Source organism: Crocodylus porosus, unplaced genomic scaffold (genome assembly GCF_001723895.1).
Source record: "Crocodylus porosus isolate Cpor-Errol unplaced genomic scaffold, CroPor_comp1, whole genome shotgun sequence".
In the NCBI taxonomy this organism is placed as follows: Eukaryota; Metazoa; Chordata; order Crocodylia; family Crocodylidae; genus Crocodylus; species Crocodylus porosus.
Genome location: NW_017728912.1, coordinates 15,639,054 through 15,659,214, shown reverse-complemented (window position 1 = coordinate 15,659,214; position 20,161 = coordinate 15,639,054). Strand labels below are relative to the sequence as shown.

The 20,161-nt window shown below is 38.0% G+C and overlaps 1 protein-coding gene across 2 annotated transcripts in view; it reads right to left on the bottom strand.

Moving 5' to 3' along the window:
• The window catches only part of NDST4 (N-deacetylase and N-sulfotransferase 4), a 170,610-nt gene extending 152,111 nt beyond the window's left edge, over window positions 1–18,499 (bottom strand). The window contains exon 1 of one of the 2 annotated variants that reach the window (XM_019534053.1): window positions 18,050–18,499. The gene's annotated coding sequence lies outside the window, so the exon portion shown is untranslated. Of the gene's footprint in view, window positions 1–16,369; window positions 16,484–18,049 lie in introns of those variants that run through there. The other variant, XM_019534052.1, reaches the window with a different exon arrangement.
• Between the last annotated feature and the right edge of the window lie 1,662 nt (window positions 18,500–20,161).

Sequence of the window (20,161 nt, the reverse complement as noted above, 5' to 3'; positions counted from 1 at the left end):
AAAGCCCAGTAATGAGCCATTATGCCAGACAAAACAAAAAGATGGTCCGTGTCCTAAAGTTTACAGGTTTAAAAAGTAGGTTAATTGCCTTCTTATTAACATCTTGCTTTCCTGATAAAATACAGTGCCATCCAATGCGGACCTCTGATGAATTATAGAGGTTACAAATATTGAATACATGTTTTAAAAGTTACCCACATAGATATGTTATAGATTTATCTTTATATATAATTAACAAAGATATTTAAAATAATTATCTAACATATCTATATTTATTAACTGGCTAACTGTAATTTGAAGGGTATTTGGAGGAAGATTGAATTCTACGCCTGTGCACCATGTTACACTTGCTATGTGAATTGATAATATTGTTCAGTAAAAAGCCTTGTGAAGTAATTAAAGTTTATGAAAATAAATCAGCTATATTAGCCATTAGTGGGAGATTTTCTATGCCATAGTTGGGAGTTAACTGCCATTTGTGCCTTTGAAACTCTCCTGCTTAAAGTTCAATAGCATTATATGCATTCAGAACTTCAACTTTTCTTTGGAGTATTTCTGCCCTGTATTAATCTACTGTAGTGCTGCAAAAACTTGTAGTGCCGAAATAAATACCCAAATGAGACTATATTTCATAAAAAGATGTAGAATTACTGATACAGCTTCATTTCAGAGACCCATTTCTAAGGTTTTATAACTCCTCATCTCTGATCAAGTTGACTGGTACTCCACTTTGCAAGATAAACTCCAAATATAGTTATGTTTGGTCAGGGAAATAGGCAAAAATTCACTCAAAATAGGTCTTAAGTAGATTTTTACAAAATAGACATAGTGCTGGCTCTCTGTACAGCATGAATTTCACCTATACATGTCTTTTAACTCTACACTGTAACATTCTTCATAATCTACTACTGTAATATCTTAGTTAGCCCAGAAACAGTAAAACCATTGACTTAATGTAGTTTGACATACTAGTCTGTGACTGTAAAATATTTGTTGCTACAGCTACTCCAGCAAATGTCCTGGCACAGCTGATCTACTTCACTGTGTGAAACACACCTTTCCCCTGGTCCCATCCATCCATCTTGAAGGACAGTGGAGGTCCATTCCACAGGGTTTTCCTGCTTACAGAGGTGTGCTGTGGAGACCACACCGAAGTGAGGTCAGCACTCTGGTACAGCCAAAGGGCTGAGACTGCCAATCAACTGATTGGACCCCACAGGATTGCTGATATGTACCCAGGGAATCCCAAATGAAGAGACTCAAGCAGGCACTCCTGGGACTTCAGGGGCTGTATCCTAGAATAGGAATGGGAAACTCTGGGCTGTGCAGGATTGGGCCCCTGAAGCTCCAGCAGTGCCTATCTGCACAACAGTAGCCTTTCCTGCTATAAGCCTAACAAACATTTATCACCATAAAGTGGAACTAATTTATGCCATTTACTGTGTGGCGAAAAATTGTGGGCATACGTCACAAAAAGGCACATGGATATTTTTGTGCCACCATAAAAGTTTCTATGGGGTTACACTAAGCCATTGTCTCTTTCCACTCTATATTCAGCTTACACAGCAAAAGAGCAAACATGTAAGATGTAGATATAAAATGTAGCTTATATCAGTTCCCTGAACAAAATAAGTTACCCTGGCACTAGGACGTTTTTACTCATTTAACTGCAAAAACACCAACACTACTGCTGTTGTTAAATTGTCAAAAAAAAATCAGAATTTTAAGTGACAACACAAAAGTCACCAGCATCAACAAGACCCATGAAAGCCTATTAACAATGACTGAGTCATCCCAATTAAAGGATGGCAGTGACAGGATATACAATGGGTGAAGCTTTTACAAGTTAAGATGCTAACATGGTATTCTATTTTTAAGGTGTACAATGTTTAAAATAAACCTTTTTTAAAATCAAATGATATGATTAATTCCCAGCTATTGGATCCAGATTCCAGATCTCCCAAAATTCAGGGGTACTGGGACGTGAGACTTAAAGCTCATCCTTGATGTAGAACTGGAGGATGAAATCCTGTTTTGGATCTCAGTTCAGATACATTCTTCTTCCTTCCCCAGACTCAGAACCCTGATTCAAAATTATGGTGAGAATCCAGGCTTCCTAAAAGGTATTAAAAAGCAAGTTATTTCACCTTGGCTGCATCTACATGAGATGCTGACTATGTAGTTGTTACTGCACAGTCATTTAGTACTTGCATACCCAAGTACTAAATGACTGCCCATTACTTCACAGTAAAGTCCCTGCATGTCTTCTGGGTGACACTTACTGCTGCTTGTTGCTACTCTAGAGTAATTTGTTACTACTGTGTGGTAGTGTTGTGTCATGGTTTGTGTCCCATGATGCTACTGTGCAGTACTAATGAGCCACTGCACAGTAGTAATGAGCTACTGCACAGGAAGCATCTTGTGTAGATGTGGCCCATATGTGCATAAGAAAACAAGATAAATTTTAAGTTTTACTCTAACTTTATTGCTAGAAAACAATTTCTCTCTACTGATACATTTTATAGAAAACTTAAATGGAAGGTTCTTAAAGATGCTTGGTATAGAACCCAGCAATTTAAATATTGTAACATTGCTTGTACATTGTGGGAAAAAATAAGGTGTGATTTTTTTTAGCCCTAATCTATATGTGACTGAAGAAAAATGGTTTAGAAGGTTGGGATAGCTGTCCTGTATCAGAAGAGGTCTGTCTGGACATGTCTGGACTGTCTGGACTATCAGAACAACAGCTTGAAAAGAGTGTCCTGGGGACAGTAAAGAGGAGCTGGTATCTAGACATTAAAGGAGGCTTCCAGGGAGAGGTTTTCCTTCATGATCTGTAAGATTTTCTTTCTTCCTTTTTTTAATTGGCAGCTGCAGCTAAGGAACAGCATAGATCTAGAGCTCTTTAGGAATCTGTTTCTTTTGTTTATTTTTGTGTGGATTTAATAGATCTTGGTTTTCTAAGGTTATTTTTGTTTGTATAATTTCACACAGATATCCCCCACAAGGGAAAGAAAATTAGCTCTCAGAAGTTTTGAGTGAAGCAAACGGTTACCTTTGCATGTGTCAGATGATACTAGCTTTTGGCTATTCGGGTTGGACTATACTCAATTCAAAATGCAGGGGTAGATCCAGAGGGGGTACAGCAGCAGTGCAGAATAGAAGTCCCAGAAATTCCTTACCTGGAGATGTAAAGAATTCATGGAAGCTATCACAGCCCCCTGAGTCCTTGCCAAATTGGAGAAGGCGACCAAGGACCAAGAAGAAGAAAATAAGTGGGAAGGAGTGAGGGTTTTTCCTATCCTTTACTGACACAAAATGTGTTCAGACAGTTTCGCCAAAGTAGGCACCATTCTATGACAGAATGTAATAACTCTGTGGAAGATGTTCTGCCTAATTGGTTTGGAAAGAATCCAGAGGTATAGTCTTCACACAATATTTTAGAACGTCCAATTCTGTTTGGAACTTAGAAGTGTATAAAATAACAAAAGCACTTGCATGAACCTTTTCTTGAACTCAAAAGAAGCCTGGTGGAAGTTGTTCTGCCTGTTTCAGTATGGTTCTAAACTTACAGAAACCCAGTTCATACGCGAGTTATGATTTTAAAAAGTACTTACATTTCCATATTTAGACAACCCCCCCCACTGCTGTTTATCAGTTCAATACTAAGACAAGTGAACTGCTATGAGTAAGAGAAAAACACTCATCTACTCTTTTCTGAACAGTATCAGAAATTCGAAGTAAATTTACAATTTATTTTTCTTAGAATCCACTCTTGCTAGATTTAGCTGTGTCTATATGTGGCAGTACCAGAAATCTCACAAAAGAGAAATTTCCATGCCCAGGAAATATGTACGTTTCATATATGCACCTAATTATTAGATTCTTATCCAAAGCAATGTTTTTATGATTTAATCATAACTACTTGTCTAGACATTTTATTTAAAAAATGGCTTTGCTGGCAAAGTCTACTGATGTCCTCAGGGCTGACCATAAGTTTACTATCATAAATTCAAAAATTTTTGGCTATAGACAGTTCCTCAGCTAAAATTGCGACTCTATTGCCTTCAATTGATTCCTTAAGACAATTTCTACCAGCTGAAGATCTGTTCTGGTATCCTTATTTCTTCTCTATGCTTTTCTTATGTAAATTCATACTCCACTTGTAATTTGTTTCTCCTATTTTAGTAATTGTTTTCAGCAATTTGGAGAGTCCATAGTCAATGTACAATTTCTTCTATTTTTGAAAAACAGATGGGGACAGGTGTTATGTAATGACAGATGGGTACAAACTTGTGGACTTTATGATGACTTCCAGGATTATATGCCTCGACCAACAAGAAACAACCAATAACTAACACTTAACCCCTTTGGGCACATCTCTATGAGCGTGAACATGCATTTCCCCAGGGACAAAGAGCAGCAGCACAATATGTGCCATTGCTACTTGTCCTTGGGAAACACCTGTGCATATGTGCTCTGATGTGCGGCACGTTACCCCAAGTGAGGTAGGGGTGCACCTGGGCTGGCCCCAGAAGACTCACACGGGGTCCTGGGGCCCTCTGGGGCTGCAGCCACAGTGATCTGGCAGCAGGGAGCCTGCCCGGCAGCCACGGTGTGGCTCCAGCCAGCCAGGCTCCAGTTTTGGGCGGCATGTGCCACCCCACTCTTTATAGTTGTGGGGTTTTTTGACACTGAGATCTCCTGGTGCAAACCCCCACTCTGTGCTGCAAATTAGCAGTGCGGGGAACGCCTGTATGTACAGTGCATGCAGTATGTGGTTCCACAGATGGGTCTATGGTGCTGCATATTGCATGTTTCTGTTAGGCTGGATGTGCCCTTTGACTCCACTTCCTAGTTTTCAGTAGCTCTAATTTTTCATATACTTTTAGAGCTTACTCAGAATCTTGCTAAAACACAAGAAAAATCCTGACCGTGGGAAATACTGCTAAAAAATGTGTTCAGAATAGAGGGGGGGGGGAAGGGATGTTGAGTTAATATATGTGACAATGAAAGACAAAGGATGCATATAAATGTTCAATTCATTCAAAGCAATAAACAAACTACACCAGAGCTAATGGCTCCTGAGTGCAGTGCCCAGGAGTGCATATGCGCCCAGGACTGCAGCAGTTTGAACTGGGGTGGAGCAGCCTTGCCCTGGCAGCAGGTTCAGGGGGTCAGCCCCGGGCTCTGCATCATGGCATTGGTTAGCAAAGGGGCTGGCTGTGGCATGAGAGTAATGAAAGAACAGAGCTGTGTGGCTAGGCAGCAGGAAGAGGTTGGGCCCCCTGCCGGCTGGACTAGCTGGGTGTAATTTATACCAGGGTCAGTGTTTACATGTGCATTTAGGTGAAGTTATTTTTGCCACCATAAGATAGTCCAGTCCCAATGGTACTATACTACGGCAGCAAAAATGCATTTGCTGTAGCCTAACGTGTCACACATGTAGACTGTGAAGCTTTATACCACAGCTAATTAGTCTATTGCACAGCTAAGCACACATATAGATGCACCTGAAGAATACTACAAATCTTTTCATTTCTATGTTGCTTCAGTAGCAGATACAGGAACAGGGGGTACATGTGCATGCACCCACCCACCCACACACACTTTTGGCTGTTCCATGCATGTGTAGTGAGCTCAGCTCACCAGCTGATGAGTTTCACATGGCTCTGGAGCCCAGGAGGTGAGTGCTGCTGCTGTCTGTCCTTCATCTCCCTCATCTTTCTGTTGGATTCAGCAGCACTAGAAAGGAGAAGAGGAGTGGCAGCACTCATATACTGTGCTTAGGAATGGAGGAGTTCTAAACAGAACCTGCTCTAAGGACTGACATGTGGCACAGCCAAAGGGAAGTGTGTGACTGTGTCACTGCACCCCCTCCCAATCTACCCCTGCATTGTTAATAGCCAAAATCTAGTAACTTCTGATGGATGCTTAGTGACACATGCAAAGATAATAGTTTGTCACACTCAAAATGTCGGTGGGAGCCATCATAAAATCATGACCAAAGAAGGTCATATAATTTATTATAAGACCCATCCCTCAGCTGGCCCCTTCAGATTTGGTTTCAAGCATATTGATGGCATAGTTTGTGACAAGGATAACATCTCACAACCATGTCATACCTTTCCTATGAATAAATAAAGGACTTCTGGTTAAAGAAAGATTTTTATAAAATTTCTCCCTGATATTTCTCCTTTAATCATTTCTGAAAAAAATGCTAATATCCAGCACTGGCTTATCACAAGCCACAGCTTCATTGATATATCTTCTAACTGCGCTGTCATAACAGTGGGTCAGCAAATTATGGTTCTTTCTCATTAACTCATAACTAATCTGCAGCTGCTGACTCATCAAGGTGCCTTTTCTTTTTCTTTATTGATGTATTTAGACAGGTAACTATAATCATCACTAAGGAGAGTTGTGTATTGAAATTCCTGGTGTATGGAAAGGAGACTTCTTCCAAAGTCTAGCAGAAAGCTGAGGAACAGTATTATCTTAAAGTCTGACACTGGGTTTATTTTCCTGAAAATATAACTTGAAAACATACACAATTCTATCTTGACAGACTCTAGCACATTCTCCAGTCAGTCTGCCAATGTGGTATTGTTCCCTATTGCATTTCTCCAGCTAGTTTAAAATGACTCAAATGATGGATCTTTTGTCATTTTTTGGGAAAGCTTCTTGATGTTCAACTTAAATTTTTATGTACTATTTCTGACCCCACGACTTACACAATTCCTTTACCCTCCGGATCACACATATTTAACTATATTTCTTTGAAGTTTCTATTACTTTTTCACCAGTTGTTGATGGCTATCTACATCCTTAATTTTTCTAGGCCAAGTTGTGAAGTATTTAGTTATAATCTTTCTTCTTTCCTGATCGCTAGCCTAGTTGCATTAATACAAATTTCAGGTAAACAGGTGTGTAGAAATGAGAATAGAAATCTATATGTAGTATCAGCAGGACCAAATAATAGAGAATTTCACTTTGCTGATATATAATAAAATGGCTCTGCAGGTAAATTCATATAGAAATAAGTCTTGATGTTCACACACAAGTTGGTTAAATCCCTAGACTAGGTAAGTCTCTCACTGATTTTAATATAAGCTATTTCTTGAGCAATTCAAACAAACTCCTTTAAAGTGATTAGTAACTGAGAATCTGTCTCGAACCTTTGAACCACCAAACCAGCAGATGCACAGAGTAATTTGTTGCCTTCCATCTAGCAATGTCCACTTGTTTTACAAATACCTTACACCATCTACATGAAATAGAAAACTATTGTCATCTATGAATTACAAATGAGCAAATAAAGCCAAAATACTCAAGATATTTAAGTGGCTATGTCTATTTTTGGACCTAGGTGTCTTGTACAAATATCATTTAAAAAGCCTGTAATAGAACCTGATGTAGAACCACTGAGTCTACAGTGACTGTAGCATCAGATCTTGTATATTACTTCTCCGTTTTCACTGCTGTTTAAAAATAATCTGTAGATTGAATTATTATGTTGCTTATCATGTATCTGTTCTTTCTGAGTGAAATTATTGAATAAAACTAATCTAAACTCCAGCCTCTGAGCAACCATTTCTGATGCAATAGCTTTGTGATCTAGTTTCCTGGCTCTTCAGCCACTTTTCCATCCATGTTTTAGTTATTCAGTGGAAATGAAATTAATTTCATTTATGAGGAAAGTTTGAAAGAACTAGGGTTACTTAGTCTAGAAAAGAGAAAATTGAAGGTGGCTTTGATAACAAATATATGAAGGGTGATTAGAAAAAAGATGGAGATAGACCAGGGGTCAGCAACGTTTTTGGACAAAGTGCCAAAAACACCTGCAACCTTGACTTGTAAGATGTTGTTGTACCAGGGGATGATGACGGGGGAGTCATGAGAGGCCCTATCCTTGTTGTGGTAATTCAGCCCTGGCCCCTTCCCCACCATCCGGCCCAAGGTGCACATGCCAAACACAATGCCTTCGCATGTCGTGCTCTGGCACCCACGCCGGGCGTTACCTAGTCCAGAAATATACCATTCTCTGTTGCTGCAGGGGACTGGACTTAAATTCCAACAACAGAAATTTAGGCTAGATATTAGGAAGGACTGTTTAAAGTATGAGGGTGTTTAAGCACTGGAACAGATTATCAAGACAGGTTGTGATTTCTCCATCCTTGCGAGTTTTTAACAACAGGTTAGGCAAACACTTGGATGAGAAGATTTAGATGGGATTGATCCTACCTATAGGAGGGGCTTGGACTAGGTTACCCCTTGAGATCCCTTCTAGCTTTATTTTTCTTATATTCTAATTTTTCCAAATGTTTTGTTAGGTATGTTTTCAAACGTGTTGCTAAGTCCATATATATTATGCCTACTGTGTTGTCTTTAGCTACTGTTTTAATTATTTTGCCAACACAATCACATTTTTGTAGTATGATTTATTAATTCAGTTAGGAGGCCTGCTTTAACGCAATATTATCATTGCCAACTTGGAAATCCCAGAAGTCAGGTAATGCAAATGCTGAGTTTCAAAAAGCAGCACTAGTTTATCTATATACCCTGTTTTTTTGATGATTTATCAGGATTTGATGAGACAATGAGTCACGTATTAAAGCTAACAAAAAGAAGAAGAACTGTATTACTTATGGTTCCAATAGCCTCTGAGTAACTACAAATTTCTTTGCATTTGTTCTGGAATTTTCCTAAGGATTGACAGATTTTCCTGGTTATTACTGAAAAATTACTTTTTTCCTTTACAAAAGTTTCAGCTACAACAAGGAAGGAGGTCCTTTCTCCACCCCAGGTGAGTAAACCTGGTCTTTTGGTTTCAATATAAATAGAATTCAATAAGTACAATATGTCCACTTTGAATATTATGAAGACTCAGCTTTAGAGCCTTTATGTACTCAGCAATATGTACTCAGCTTTCTTCTCTTATTCCCTGCTTAATGACTCATTAAGTTTTATTTGTAGATTTTCTCTTGTTTAATGATCTACACCTAGCAACATTTCCCATTATGGGTGACTACTGAAAAACCTCCTGCTGTACATCATGGGCAATGTAGGTAGGTTTTGGCTGTAGCTGTGTTGGTCTAAGGACATAGGCAGGCAAAGTTCTTTTGGTAGACGTGATATCTTTTATTAGACGAAACTTTTTTTTCCAACTACTCTGTTGGTTTAATAAAATATATCTCATCTACCCAAAGAACCTTTCCTGCCATGGACAATATATTCACTCTATAACCTGTTTTGTGGTACATATACCCTATTACAAGTGCCAGTATCAAGGATGGCCTGATTTGGTTACATCCTTGTTAAGAACTAGTCTGAGGCCATTAGCTTATTAGATAAAGGCTATCTTGTCCAGTAGCAACAACCTATTGTCACTATGGGCCAGGATTACTGAAACCAAGACAGTGAAAGCTTTGTATATGTATTCTTATAGTCATGCATGTCCTCAGGAAAATTAGATAAAAGCTTGTCAGACTATACTCCAAAGTATGTTGGAAGGCCAGAGGAAGATTCTTTCCACAGTGAAAATTAAAGCTCAGGGAAGCTTTAACATTCATTGATGGACAACAAATGGTCCTTTCTTTAGTCATTTTTAATGCCTTGCCCCCAACTTCTCCCTACTGTAATGTGACACATTTTCTCTGCTAGGATTTGATGGGGCAGGAAAGGCTTATTATATAGGGCTAGCTAGGAGAAACCTCAACTTGTATTTTAAAGCTATTTTAAGGAACAGTCCAATGAGGAAATAAATGAGACCAACAATTTGTCCATTCTATCTTGCCAAAGAATTGTAGATTTCAAACAGGGGTGATATTGCATACTTTGGTTATACTAGAATAAATCAGACTCAATCTTTTTTTCTTAGCAGTTTTCCATTCCTGTAAATCTTTCGGATTTTAATTGACAATCATCTAAATAAAAGGAGAATCAAACCCATGTTTTTAATCTTATTTGGAATATAATGCTTTCTATCTAACAGTTAATATTATCTTCATGATGTTGTTTTAAGCACGAAGTTAAGGTCACATTATGTCTTTCTACATGTATTTTCAATGAATACTTTTAGGTCAGAGTGATAATATTACACCAGATTCAAGGCTGCCTTTTGGATTGTCAACAAATTCTGGTCCTTTGTTCCTATCTTCAGTTCTTTCAGATGTAAAAGCTTACTTCCCATGGGTGTAAGTATTACAATTGTCTGTAAAACTGATCTGGGCAGTAAGAATATAAAAATTAGTAATGTACTAAAATATGTCAGTATCCAACAGACTGTCTCTCTTTATATGTTAAAGTATTTCACATCTTTCCAATTAGACACAATTGTTAAAGAAAGCTTTATATAATGCAAAATGCTAACACAATTTTTGTTCTGTATCTTATTTTTTCATTGCCTGTGGTTCACTTAAGAGAAAATTATTTGATAGTCAGAATCAAGGATTTTTTGGGTGATATTTTTTATTGGACTAACTGTATAGTTCCAAGCTTCTACGGCAGAGTTGTGTTGCATGTTTGGAGTTGTGTGTTATCTGGAGATTACAGACAGTAAATTGGAGTGATGTTATATTTCTTGCACAATAGGAAGAAGATGTTACCATGTAGTCTGGATTCTTTTGTTGTGTTGTAGATTTTCTAATGCAAAAGGCAAATTTTAATACCCTCAATGCTCTGACAGTTTTGGAGTGATACTGGTGTGATGGTCCAGGAAATATATGAGAAGCAAAGATGGGGTGGGGGAGAGAGAGATTATCTTTAATTGGACTAAATAAAAGATATCACCCCAAAATGTTCTTGCCTCCTGCATATTTCCTGGACCATCATAGCTACAACATCACTCAAATACTGATAGAGTACCAGCTAAGAACTTCATTTCCTGTTCCCAGCTTTGCAAGTGACTACTTGACTGGCCTTATACAAGTCAATTATTTTTTCTGTCTCCATTTTTCTCATGAATAAAATGGAGATAAGGGTATCTACCTTATTTGAGCACTACCTGTAATGAATTTTAGCATAATTTGTACTTCTAAATTATCTTGATTTAATGTGTTTGACAAATGCACATTGTCTTTACTTCAAAATAGTCCATTTCAAGAAAACCAAGCAGAATGCATATTTTTACATATGCAGCCAAATAGCACATATGCTACTTGTTTTTTTTTCTTTCTATTATTAATACTTCAGTTTCTATGTATTTATTTCTGTTACTGTTAAACTGGGCTTCTGTGGGAGTGCAACTTTAGTCAGTACCTCAAAGGGAAGATCTCTGCTGAGATTTCTGATGGAAATGCAAGTTCTGCGGAAGAAATTTTCTGTGCTCTACATTCTTCACCGTTTTTCTTTGATGAAGAAAGTAAAGCAATTTTTTTTGTAAATAAGGAAAGTCACTTTCATCCAGGTGAAGACCAAACTAGAATCTCACTGCCCAACTATACGAGTGACAAGATGGCAAGTCTGAAGCACCTGCATACAAATTCAAGATTCTTCTGATGAGTCATACCAAATTCAAAGACTGGAAGTAGAGTCAGTAAAAAAAAAATCAGCATGATTACTTGTATTAGAGGGAAGTTGAGCTTTTTTCTAAACCTTTTCTCCCCTACAAAGAATACTTGCTTCCTGAAAAAAAAAGTGAATATTCCATTAAAAACTTGCACTTCTAATATTTTGAAAGCTTTTTGTTAAAAATATCAATTTTCATAGCCTAGTTAGCCTTATATTTCAGTTATTTCATGTCCCCAGTTTCCTCCGTTTAAGAAGCTGCCCAGCTAGATTTAGTCTCCCATGGTGTACCACTTGTGACCACTAAGATGGGAGACCACCATGCACCCTGGAAAAGGAAATCTAATCAGACTAAAATTCAGATTGTGAGACACACAATCTACATCCCCTGAGGCACTGAAATGACATTTTGAGAATCAAAATATTCCTGGTTTAGGACCAATTATTTCAGTTTTCAATATTTTGCCTAAAAGTAAAATTTTCCAAGAGAGTAATAAAGCATTTTCTGACCTACTTCAGTTAGAATCCTGAATATGCAGAATAATTACTGCTGACTCATGCTGTCATCTGAATCTCATTAGTTCCAACCCTGCTAGAAGTGGGTTTGAGTGTCTCTGTGGGACAGATTCAACTAGGGACAGATACAGAAAGTTCTGAGAGTCAAACATTATCTTCTTTATTATGTGTATCCACATTACCTAACATAGGGGGTCTTGATCCTTCATTTTGCTTCCAAAAATATATATATAATAGGCCTAGCAGAAAATCCTGGAAACAGTCAAGTCTGGGGAAAAAAGCTTAGGTTGAAAATACGCATCAGATGAGATTCTTTGCCTCCTGTCCCCACCACCTCACATCATCAATACAGCCAGATCTTAGGATAGGACTTTATACCAAGCCTACGGAAACTCAAAACCAGTTTGGAACCTTAACTGCTGACAATGTGTTATTATATTAGTACTTATTGATTTATAAAGTGCCTTCTGCAGTACAGAATTGCAAACTATGTATATGCACATAAGGATCCTATTTAAGATGGAATACATAAGTCATTATAATGGCACTATAGGTACAGTTTATTGTCTGGTAATGAAGGAAGGATCCTACCCCCTGATACAACAAGAAAATATAGGTAGATAGAATACAGTTTTCCAGGAGCTGTGGTAAAGATGCAAGTACTTTTAAGACCCAAAACATTCAGAAATTTACTTTCATATCTCATACAGCATACCTTTGTGTCATCTTCTTTTATCCAAAATTTGCTCTGAAAATTTTGGTTAATCCATATGGGCTTAGCAGGTGCTAACAATCACAGTACAAAATAATACATTGCAAGCAATGCCTTGAGATGCTCATGCTGCCAGTCAGTGAAGTCTGGTTTTTTCTGTCATGAGTCACAGATTCTGTGCCAAACAGTTATTTACAACTCCCTGGCAGTGAATTGGGGATGCAGGCATATACATCATGATTGACAGGCTTTAATTTCTAAGTAGAAACTTGTCTCCTAGCTAGCAGGATTTAAATTGCTCTGAAAACTTTTGCATATAAAGTTGTAAAGCCAGCCCCTACACTGATAGCCTGGCACAGTGGGGGTTGATACTCATGGGTAGAGACATATCCAGGACAAGAGACATCTTGCAAACTCAGGAGAGGATACCTTGTATGTAGTGCTCAAAGGGATATGTTAGTAACTTTTGGGTAGTACACATCCTTGGGAGCAAATGTGTGTAAGTAAAGCTGAAGACTGGCCAGTGGTAAACCATAAGTTTACACTTAGGGGCAAAATCAACCTGGAAGACATCTTCCACCATGCTCCTGGGAGTTATACAGTAATTATAACCTGATAGGATACCCTCTATTCCCCACCCCACGTGCTGCTACTGTGCTGATACTTCATTCCTAGTTCTTTTTTTCTTGCTTATAAAGTAGCACCCCAGTTAGTGATAAAGTTATACAAAAATATAAATAATTGTGCACTTTCAGTCTATGGTCAGATTATGATCCAGGACAACATATTAGCCAATGTATGCATACAGGTCTCAAACTGCGAAATGTATGTTTTGGTTTTGTGACATTTTAACCTGAGGAAGCTATATTTATAACCAAACTCCTCCTCATATTCCTAGATAGGGTCAGAACAAGGAAGATGTTTGCGTGCATCTGCAGAATTAAACACCTTTGTAGTCTATTTCCTAGCAACACTGGAAGCATCTATACCTGCAGTTAGCGCAGCTAAATAAACTCTGGTTAAACTCTAGGTGGAACATTTACATGTGTTCCTGGGACGGCAGCACATTGAGCCAAGGCGGCATAACCCTGGCTAGCAGGAAGCCCCAGGGGCCAGACTGTCAGGTAAGAGCTGCTGCACCCCAAGTCAGTGTGCTGCTGGCTAGGGCACAAGGGTGCTAGGCACTCCCCCCAACTATAGCACCCTTGTGACCCAACCAGCCCCAGCCATCATCTGTACATGAACTGCAGTGGAATAAATAACTCCACCATAGGGTAGTACTTGTTCCAGGAAGTATTATCCTAGAGCAGAGTTAATTACTTTACTGTGGCCTAATGCTGCTGCACAGGTAGATGGTGATGCTTTACTGTGGAGCTAATTATGTAACTCCTCAGTAAAGTGGATGTGTAGATGCACCAACTGAGAATCAACTGTAAAGAAGGAAAGAATTATGAATGGTTTAACTACCAAATGGCAACCCATAAATTCAGGCTTTCCTGAACCAAGTTAAATGCAAAACTCTAAAGTGTAGAAGCAACCCACTCACCCTAACGTTTCCTGGCATGCTCAACCCTATGTTTCCAGGACTCATCCTTCCTATAGTACCCTAGAGACAATTAGCTAATTCCCCTCAGCTTGCCCTTCAAATCTGCATACATGAAGCAGGCACCTGTGGACCTTCCTATAGCCAAGGGGAGGTGTAGAGATTTAAGTATTTCCCTGCCACTCTCCAAGTAAAGCACCCATACATCATACTATTTTTTATCTAAATGACTTGCTTGCTCAAATATTGACATGTTTTTTATGGTATTTTGCTATTACCATATAATTTAGTAGCATAGTAATTCAAATAGTATTATTAGTAGTTTCCTTAGAGGAGTCTGTTATATCCTCACTATCATTATTTTTATTAACAGCAGCCATAGCAAATGTTTTGGATTGGCCTGTGTAATTTCATTTTCTTCCATCTCCCTATAGGTCAAAATACTATTAAAACACTGATAATAATGAAACTTTTTCTTCTGATGAGAAGTGCTATCCTAGGTGGGGGGGTTTCTGTATAAACTGAGACATTTTATTTGACTGACATCTTGGTAGTAGGAAAATAATAGTTTACCATCACTGTATGAGAATTCTTCAGACTTTAAATGGTAGTATTGGAGTGATGTTGTAGCCATGTTGGTCCAGGAATTATACTAGAGACAAGGATTTCTGGGGGGTGATATCTTTTATTGGCCCGACTGCATGGTTGTGATAAAGTTAGACAAGCCTTCAAATGTGAGGGTGAAGAATACCCAGCATTTGAAAGCTCGTTTAATTTTATCCCGACTATGCAGTTTGTCCACTAACATTACCCTGAAAATACTTGCTTTTGAGACTTTAAAGCATTCTTATATAGGATAGGGCGTTTTCCCCCCTTTTCAATAATACTTTAAATGAATTCCAGCACAGAAGACATACTTTCCTGAAACACAGCTTCCTAGTTTTGAATCCTAGCCAGTCACTAATGCGCTGCCTTTCTTACCTAAGGTGCCACAACTGCTTCCTAGATTCAGAAACAAGAAAGTCAACGTCTTTTCAAATAGACAAATTAGACTCTGTTCTTCAATGTTTGCAGGCTAAGGTAAAAGCAGACCACCTGATCCTGTGGGAAGGTTCTGAGCACCCCAAACTCTCATTTAGTTCATTTTCTGACCTTTGGAAAATAAATATAGCTTTCTTCTGAAGTCCGAATAACCTTCTTCAGTCTATCCAAAATGATGTTTGAAATATTTATCATTTTACACGTTTAGAAAGCAAACAAGGAGTTTGTATAATAACCTTCCCCAAAAGTTAGATATGCATTTTAACATTATGAAAAGGAGCAGTTTCCACATTTGATAAAAGGAGCAGCAGCATGCACATTGCAATAGGTGATATAGCAATCACAAAAGCATGTGTATGTATATTATATACATGAGAACTTGATTAATTGAAGGAGATTCTGATGGCTATTTTATCTCATATTTATGGTTAAGAAATTGTTGATACACTCTCCTATTAGTGTCTCTAGAGAAACAAAATCAGAAAAATGAAATAAATAAGAAATATGTTTTAGCAGCTCATGGTTATGTTCTTCAAATCCTGTTTGTTTTTTCACTTTTACCTAACTTCCAGTTGATGGACACTGCTTGCTAGTAACTTTTCTCTGATATTTATTACCCTGAGCTTGTAATCTTTTAACATGTGTTCTTTATGATGGAATTCATTATGCCACTGAAATGATGATTCCTGTAATATAAAGTTTGAAATAAATGGTCTTTGCTATTGGCATTTTTGATCTTTCACTCACACAGAATGATAGTTGAATGCCAGAGCAGCTCTGTATTACGATTCCCAAAATATCATCAAATTAACTAAGTCTAATCCATGCTGTTACACACAGCTATATAATAGATATCATATTATCTAGACATCCATAAAGTTTTAATGAGAGTTACCAGAATTTGCAGTGGAGGTTAACATTTAATTTGGATAGAAAGCTGAGTTAATTATATGCAATTGGTCTGTGATTCACGTTTTCTATTTATATTTAAATCTAATTCCCTGGCTTTGTTTCACTCCAACCATGTTAACTGTATAAAGAACCCTTACTCAGTAGACTTCCAAAAAAACAGCTAGTGCCAAGTTGGCATCAAGATGTGACTGGTTTGCCCTCTAAAAACTGTCAGACACTAATACATATTTGGAAAGCAAAGAAATGGCTATAATCCTAAGAAAGAGGACAAAATATACAATATTTAAAACTTTTATTATAAAAGATATCCAATCAAATGGATTAGATTGTTTCAATTGATGAATTGCTGAAGAAACCTAAAAGCCAAAAACCTCCTGAGAGTTAAGTGAAACTTGGCAAAGTCTTGATTTTTTTCCCCTCTAGAATTAGCTTTCTTTTGAGTAGCATTTGAGGAAACAATTTAGAAAGTGCATTTGAAAGTCTCAAGCTGATAATAAAATACCCTGGGTGAAACTGTACAGACATGCAAAGGCAAGATGAGAGAAGCACATGGTTATTGCCCTAAAAAAAAAAAAAAAAAGATGTTATTAACCTGGGCCCAAATTACTTGCCATTAGAAAAAGACAATAAATATAGATTATTAACATGGAGATATATATCTCCTGCTATATTTTAGAGGCCAGATTCTGATACCTCTATTCACAATTAATACTACTTTGTTTTATGACTAGTCCAATAGACTCCAATGGGACTAAGCTCAAAGTAAGGTTCTATCCACTATGCCTGAATACTGGAAAACTGAACTGTGAGTAATCGAACTATGGTAAACTACTAAACTTGTCAAATAAAGATACAGGAATGTATGAAGATGTCAGAGTATATAGAGTATATGAGACTGTACATAAATCTTCTGACTGACTTTTTTGGTACTATTAAGTTATAGTGTTTGTAGGCAGAGACTTAATCATTTCTACGAATATTTCTCCTTTGAGTGTTTATTCCCAACAGCAGTGACTTGGAGCCACTGTGTCAGATGAATGATAAAGATGTTATACTGTCTTGTTCACATTCTAACTCAATGGCACTACACATTTATTCTTCAAGCTCTTTGTTTTTTTTCTTGCTAGCTATAACAATCTGTACTTGCACACAATAAACATTCATGCTGTTTTAAACACTGCCGACAGATGTTGTTTGGATACCAAACCACTGTAACAGAACAAATCTGTAGATCTTGGGTTCCTTCTGGATTAGTTACCATAGTAAGTACTTTACATGTTACAGTTTTAATATATTACCATGCAATGTATTCACACTGGCATTTTTTTATTTGTTTGTTATGCTTAGCTTTGCATACTGTTTGCTACTCAATACAAGAAAAGCATTCAGAACAACTTCAGGAGGATTGTCACTTATTCCTTTTTCGATCGTAACTTCCAGCATTTTAAGTTCTGTGTCTTTTTTATACATTCAGACAGGCAAGTATTCGTTACTCAGTAGACACACAGCTATTTACATTTGCAGCACTTACACGTAAACAGAGCAGATAAAAACTTAAACTGTAAATGAAAAAAAATCCACATCTCTTAAAGACAGCTTCATAAAACATTTTTTCAGTATACAACTTGCCCCTTTGCCTACACTTTGCAAATCACATATATGAATACATTATGTATACACTGATTCATATCTATAAATTTATTCAAGTTTACACACACACACACATATGCATGTGTTGCATGTGTGTAATGTATGGACATACACAGAAAGCTATAGGTTCATGAACCAGTATGTGCACAAACTGAATAACAGCTTACCTAAAGAAGAAATTCCTCTAGTCCTTTCACTTGAGTTTGTCTAGCGTAAGGGAATGAGACATCCACTATACAAATCTCTTCACTTGGCTCCAGGTAAACTAGGAAAGAGTTTTCAATTCATAACAGCTGCCTGAACAGTATCCCGGGAAGACTCCGGTTGCTTCAGCCCCTAGTAACTGAACTCTTCCAGCACAGTCACATTTTATTTAGACACACACTGTCCTTTCCAAAACAAGCAGCCAGCTGGAATGATTCAAACCTCTGTTCAGCACACCGTTAAAATGCAGCTTCCTTCTTGGACGTGGGAATTACACCAGGGAGCAGTCAGAGTACAGCAAAAAGGCTATGAGAACTATTTAATCACCCGAATACCAGCTGCTCCTGCTACTACTGCTGCTGCTAGTGCTGTGCTGCTGTGCTTCTTGTTTAGCTGTAGTCAGTCTCCCTCTCCCTTTCTCTCATATCTACGGAACTATAACGGCGTCTTTGCAGGATTATGATTGGCAGAAACAGCCAATTCCTTCAGCTAATCAACCTCAAGACTTTCAAGGACTAGAAGCTGTTGTGATGTCATTCAGACAGTGGGATGTTACACATGAATACATTCCAATAGAAGCTAATTCAGAGATCAGCTGCATTCCTCTCACACCACAGTGATTGATTAGATGCTCCTGGAAGATTTGCATAATCTGTCATTGTGCAGTTGGCCCACCTCTTTTACAACCTGGCTTTGTTAAATATGGGGGGGAGAGAGGGGAGGAAATACTAGAGTGGCTTCTGACACCCACACCTGAAGGTGTAACTCAAATGAGGGAAAAATGAAAAGTTTAAAGGGTGATTTTCCTGGAAAGAATACGTCTCTGGCAGGCGAAAGAAACAAACGTGGAAAGTAGAACAGGAGAATCACACCTGCATCAGACTGCCGGCTCTCATCCTCCCCAGTGCAGAATTTAGAAGATAGCTAGGACTACCTACAAGGAGAAAAAGCTGATTTTCATATAGCAGAAGCGTTACAGCCAACATAAAGCATAAATTACTGATCAACTTTTCAATCCTTTTCAGCCAGACATACAGAACCATCTCACTTCACTTAAGAAATACAAAATAGTCCACCTGTATAAGACACCGATATTACCCACTGACTTCGTGATTATTTTTCCTCTCACACACTAGCCCATTGCCAGGAACCATGATTTTTTATGCACGTTTCTTGTCTTATATTACATTGCTGAGGTAAAACCAAGCTCTATTACATTGCTGAGGTAAAACCAAGCTCTTTCACATAAGAGCTTTCAGTTTTAGCTGAGGTGACTGAGGCATAGGTAGCTGTTTTCTGTCCCCTTTCTGACAGTTAACCACTGTGTTGCTGCTTCTGTGTAGCTCTCAGACATCTTGCAGTGCACAGAGGGGAATTTTTAGCAAGGAGATCAGAACAAACCTACATTCAGGTGATGAATGACACTGAATCTTTGATATTTATGCAGAGAAGGCAGAGAAGACAGTTCCCCAATATACAAGGTCAGGGCTGCAGGATGTACACGATTAACTGCATCAACTAAGTTTATCTACTTCAGAAAAGTAAATTGCTGAACAGACCCTCCCCTGATACGAATCTGAGGTTCTAGGATAGCAGGTATTCCTAGCCTGTGGCTCATTTACCCTTTCCAGCTAAACTGTTCAATGAAATCCAAAAAAACTCCAGCTGTATTTGATGTAACCCTTAGATTTTCTGCAATATCTGCAAGTGTTCATAATACATTGTCTTACAACTATCTATGGAATTTGAGTGCCTAATCCCCTTAGGCCCCTTTGAAAACCACACTCTACATCAAAACCTCTGCAACATGTTAGAAATTCAAGTTAAAATGTCCTTTACAATCCTAAGGCCAGGTACACACATTACACTTTTATAAGTATAAATAATCAGAGACTGGGCTATACCTGTAACAGAACAGAAGTTCGACACACATAGACTGGTGTAAAAATAATGGAATCTAGTTCAAGTTTTGCTACCCGCAGGAAAGGGCAACTGTGTGGTCTGTTCACTACCAATAAATTAAGCTACTCATCAGATACCATGTAACTTTCGATAGATTCCATGTCGGGGGTTTT